Source organism: Nannobrachium achirus (genome assembly GCF_963921795.1).
Source record: "Nannobrachium achirus genome assembly, chromosome: 1".
NCBI lineage: Eukaryota > Metazoa > Chordata > Actinopteri > Myctophiformes > Myctophidae > Nannobrachium > Nannobrachium achirus.
The window spans coordinates 17,458,454-17,464,453 of NC_137810.1; positions in this window are offsets into that span (position 1 = coordinate 17,458,454).

The window sequence follows — 6,000 nt, forward strand, 5'->3', positions numbered from 1 at the left end:
CTGTCCCCATTTGGGGCCTACTGATTGGCTCCCACGCAACACTAGTACCTGGGCCATAGCTCAAAAGAATCCAGAACACCTTTTGTATTTGGACTCCCTTGTACACTAAAGTAATTGTAATGAGGCAGTCACCTTCGAACATGGGATTGTTGGGAGCAATAGGGTTTTCGTTAGCATTGGTATCTCTAACTCAGGTAAATATGAGGCTTATATTTTTCTCACAAACATGGGTTATAATGCAGACCTGATGGAGAATAATGACAAAATATTTAACACCAGAAGATTGACAACATGTACTTTAACTATTTTCTATTTTTTGTTGTTTACAGATACAATACACTAAAGCAGAAGGTAAGAAAAACTAGTTTAGATTAATGGGTTATAGACAAACTATGTAGTTAAGAGAGGTAAATGTACTGTAAAAGGTGGCAAAGCATTTTAAAGAAAAGTTAAGAAACATTTGGAAGTGTAGCTACTTAAACTTTCATGGAAAATCTACATTAAGTCCTCCTACTATTGCAATGAAAGTTCAAATGAAAATGTATGCATTTAGCCTATTATGAAAGAGGCTGAATCAACCAATTATAGGCCAGAAAGAGGGGGGGAATATCAATTAGGCCTACTTGAATATATGCACCTGTTTCTTTTTTCTCCCCCTTTCTTCCCAGCTTATGTTGGTTTCAACTTAATATTCATATTGTAGGCATTATATAGAAGTTATTGAGTTATTTTTAGGTGTGGTTTCAGTTCAAAGTGTTGACCCCTGTCCTCTCCATTTCTTTCAGGTTGTGATATTTCATCAATAACGTCGCCGGGCCCCTCGCAGCTTGACGTTAAATGGAACTCGAACACATGGGCTACTAATTATTTTTTGGACCTGCGGGTGATAGATTCGACGATCATTGCACCCGTTGTGGTGACGTTATCTTCGACCATCACCGAGAAGGTGGTGGTGGGTCTGAGACCGGGAACCAATTATACTGTAACTCTGAAAGTGTTCCAGTTTTACAATGTAATATGCCAGGATACTCGAGTAGCCACCACAGGTAAGCAAAGCTGCACCAGAGGCGTCAATTGGGTATGGTATGGCACGCTATGGCAGCTGCCATACCTTGTTCTACAGGGGGGAAATAGTAAAAATGTACTTTTCATCGTGCCCGTTGCTAAGGTATGGCAACATGACTGGTGTCTTGCACGCGCGCGAGGGCGCGCGTGCAAGACACCAGTCATGTTGCCATACCTTATCCCTTTCTGAACTGACGCCACTGAGCTACGCCATTCTTCTCTCAGGAGGAACTCAACACTTCTGCTTTATCTGTCTAAATGAAAGTGGATGTGATTAGGCTATGTTGGAAGAAAAGGCAGTGAAAGTTGCTTCGGGTCAAGTCAGTCTGTGTCTGTAGTCAAGGGGAAGCAAGCCATTCTTACGCACATCTTTTGACAGCCAAAAGTAAAACTTAGACGAACAAAAGGCCGCCGCCTAACTGAAAAGTAAAGTAGCCTACGGTTAAAATGATCATGCTTTTGATATGGAAATCGTCGGTGGCCTTTGGCTGGGTCCACATCCATCTTACCTGTCCCCGTGTCGTGTCGCCCCTCTCCAGTCCCAGACACCTCTCAGATAACCGACTCCAGGGCACTATCAAGTACTTCCATTGAGGTGGAATGGGCACACGTGCCTTCCACGGTCAAGTACAACCTGATAGTGGAATCACGGGTTACGCAGGAGCGCTACAATCGGTCCTACACCAACCAGAGCGCCGTGGTGTACAACCTGCAGCCGTCCACCACCTACAACTTCAGCGTCTACACGGCCAACGTTGCTGGAGAAGGAGGACGCAGCAGAGTGAGATCCCAAGCCACCTGTAAGTGTTCCATTCTTCCTCTCTCCCAATTCAAGAAACATACTGATTTTTTGTATGGCATGGTCTTTAGACCAAAAAAGCAACTTCCATTTTCACAAATGGGGACGGACACCTGAGGCCCATGTAGTTATGATAACCAATATATTATTATTATTAGCCTAGTAGCAGCAGCAGCAGCTGACACATTTGCAAATTAATTAACCCACATTGGCCACACATAGCTTTGACTATTGAAATACTCTCTGATCTTAGCCTATTCTATATAATGCATCAATACTGGCTTAAATTGATGTCAGGTTTCAGAGTCTGACCACATTTTGGTCAGGGTGTAAATGTGGTATATCACTTAAAACTAGCCCTGAATACAGGACGGTCAATACAGGACGGTCATATACATGACCGTCCTGTATTCAGGGCTACACTTAAAACATTATTCTCTAGACTGTTTCGCAAATCATCCCAAAATGTGAATAGGCCTACTGTAGGCTACTGTACTGTATATGCCCCTGCATTCACTTTTGTCTTGTTCTCTTCAGGCTCATAGAGCGAGCTCCCAGATTCTGTTAGAAATGTGTAATTAAAATATTGCAATTATCTATAGGCCTATGTCTCTAAACCCTACATCAGGGGTCGGCAACCTTTTGGCAAAGTGTTTTAATGTTCTTGACAGTCAGTGTGCCATATTAACAAATTTAATTATGAATCCACATCAACATGAAATAGGCCTATTGCCAACTGATATTGATTGTCCATATAGGCTAGTTACAAAATGATTTTATTTTGTATTCTTCTTTAGAAATATTTTCAGAATGTAATGATCATTAGATGAAATTTGTACATAGACGTGAGGGGGCTTAATTTAACTGACCAAACTTTTAGAATTTTTAATTTTAAAAGAAGAAGAAGGGAAAAAAAACTCTCACACTTATGCCAGTGTGCCAATGATCTCCCTCCCCTGTGCCAGCGTTGGCACAGTTGCCTAAGGTTGCCTATCCCTGCCCTACATTCAAGTTCTTCATGATCCTTTGACATCAACCAAGCTCTCCTGGGCTTTAAGAGCAGCACTGGAATAGCATTTCTCCTGTTTTCAACTGAATTCCCTTGTTAATGTTTAGTGGTGCAGCCACCGGCAGAAGTCACAGTGGAGCAGACGGGCAGGCGAACAGCGAAGGCGTGCTGGACTCCTGTGGAAGGTGTCTTGATATACGGGATCACGGTCAGGGACATGGATGACCCCAACGGCACACCCTTCAGGGCCAATGTTACAGAAGTCTGCAAGGACCTTGACAACATGCATCCGTGTTCTTCATACGAGATATCCGTGTCCTCGGTCAACACCTTCCTGGAGCCTGGCGAATCCACTGACGTCGTATACCGCACCAACAGTGAGTCGGCAGGGCCAAGTCAATATCAGTAACTTGGTGATTAGTATCTAGGTCAGCTATTATTCGCTCCAGGATGCTCCTTTCAGAGATGGAGAAAATAATACCCTGGAGAAAAGGATTTGGTTGGCTGAAACAACTTACTTGTGATAGGACTGTTACATAAACATGAATCTGAGAAAATCGCAAATTGATTAGGATCTTGTCTGGCCTTCATAAATGGTAGGCCAGCCAACACATGATATGCATAGCGTAGCCTACACGTCGATTACAGGATAATAGGTCTAGACAATGGGTTTTAAAAAAAGACACATCTTCGTTCTCTTATATGTTCTTTATCCCTCTAGAACAGTGGTTCTCAACCTGTGGGTCGGGACCCCAAGGGGGTCCACAAAATATTTTGGGGGGTCCCCAGATGATTGGCTTAATGTGCAACGTTGTTTTCTCACTCAACAGTAAACAAACCAACAACAAGTTTAAGTGTATAGAAGGTATCTGCACATTTCTAAAGTGACAATTTAAGGACTTTTTAATACCTCTAAAATGACAAATTAAATATTGGTCAAATTGTTAAATATTAGAGGCAGAAGTTGTGAAAATAGCCGATCTACATGCTCACAACACCTCGCGTTGCGAGGCGTTGTGAGCATGTAGATCTGCTATTTTCACAATAGAATTGTGTTATACAAAATGTAATTCCTCAACTCTTAGTGCTCATCAGGGTGGGGGGTCCCCAGTTCAAATATGATTATTTTGGGGGTTGTGTGGTGAAAAGGTTGAGAACCACTGTTCTAGAATACATCTTATTCTATCTCTTGTTTATGAGCCCTGTTGAATACACTTTATCGTCTGCCTTGAGGCAATGATACATGGGCAACGGTTCAGAGCTATTCACAACATAGATAGACCATGTGCATGAATGTAGCTATTTGGAGAAAATCTGTGTCAATTAAATGAAATAGTACACAAGGCAGAGTGACAAAACCAAAGCCTAAAGAATGGTGACTTAAATGCCTGGTGATACAGCTATCAAGCTACCATATCACTTTAGTGAAAATTAAGAAACGAACAAATACACTACTTGGCCTACTTGCCTTTCGTTTCTGGATTGTTCCTTTCAAAAGGACACACTAGAGATAAACATTTGTCTGTACCATTTTTGTTGTTGTTCATGTCAATGAAACACCTCACAAACAGAGGCCATTGTGTTCACACAGCATGCAGTGGTGTAAAGTAACTAAGTACATTTACTTAAGTGCTGTACTTAAGTACAATTTGGAGGTATTTGTACTTTACTTGGGTATTTCCAATTTCCAATACTTTTACTTCTACTCCACTACATATTGGATCCAAATATTGTACTTTTACTCCACTATGTTTATTTGAAAACGTTAGTTAGGCCTACTAGTTACTTTTTTTAGATTTAAGTTATTATCTCAAAACATACATTAACCACTTACGTATATACATTTCGACCATTTGAAAATAGACAATCTACCAGAAGCGACACATTGTGTGCATGCAGATCTGCTATTTTCAAAAGATTTGTATAGATTTGAACATTTGAAATAGGACATTCTGCCTGATGAGTACTTTTACTTTTGGTACTTTAAGTACATTTTGATACCAATACCTTTGTTCTTTTATTCAAGTACATTTTGAATTCCAGGCTTTTACTTGTAAATAGTATATTTCTACATTGCAGTATTGATACTTTTACTTAAGTAAAAAATGCCAGTACTTTTTTACACCACTGACAGCATGTAACTTTGTAACTCGCAGTGCTGAGTCCAGTTGTGTCGGTGTCGGTGGACTACAGCTGCGCGACTGGTGCCGCTGTGGTGTCGTGGACACCTGTGTTCGGGGCGGACTCCTACAGAGCTGCGGCAATCAACAAGGCCGGAAAGGTGCTGACCTGCACGAGCGAAGGAACCGAGTGCCAGATCGATGGAGTAGGCTGTGGTCAGAGCTTTGTGGTGCAGGTCACCCCCTTGTCAGAGAGCTGTGAGAGCACAGTCAACGCCACCTCCACCACCTTCGAGACCGGTGAGATGCTATTAGATACAGTGAAAAAACAAACAAACCTCCATCTCCTTCTCCAACCTCTCAACTCTTCCAACAGCACATAACAAACATTGGATATTTTATTTATCCATTTATTATCCCATTAGCTACCTTGCATTGCATTACTAAGCTGTGGTGACTCATGTACGACTGAAGATAGTTTCATATGGATCGAGTGTATAAACATTTGAAGCCTGAGTAAAGGAAATCCCCTCGGCATCTTGCCGAGGGGAGGTGACATACAGTATTGGATATCATAATTTCATATAGCTGTTTAAGTCTTGTAACTGGTTTTGAACTGGTCTTGGTGTTACACATACTTATATTATATTGATATATTTAGTGTTTGGTATAAGTTTCACACGAGAGAAGCAGTTATTTTCTGTTTATGTTGTCTTGTATGAAAAAGGAGAGCAATCTGCCCCTGGCAAATGTCTATAATTAGTTGTCACAGTAAAGTCATTGTAAAACCTATAAGCCCTGGTTATCCGATCAGTGATTCTCAGCCATTTTGTTCCCATTTTCTAAAGGCTTTTTTTCCACACAGGACTTGATATACAGAGGGTTAGGTACTCTTCAGTTCATTCTCAAACTGAGGTGTGGGACACACACTACTGAAGCTTAGATACCCTATACGTTGTACTTGTGAATGCAAAGTTGACAATTTTGAGATAAATAACTTTAATCCC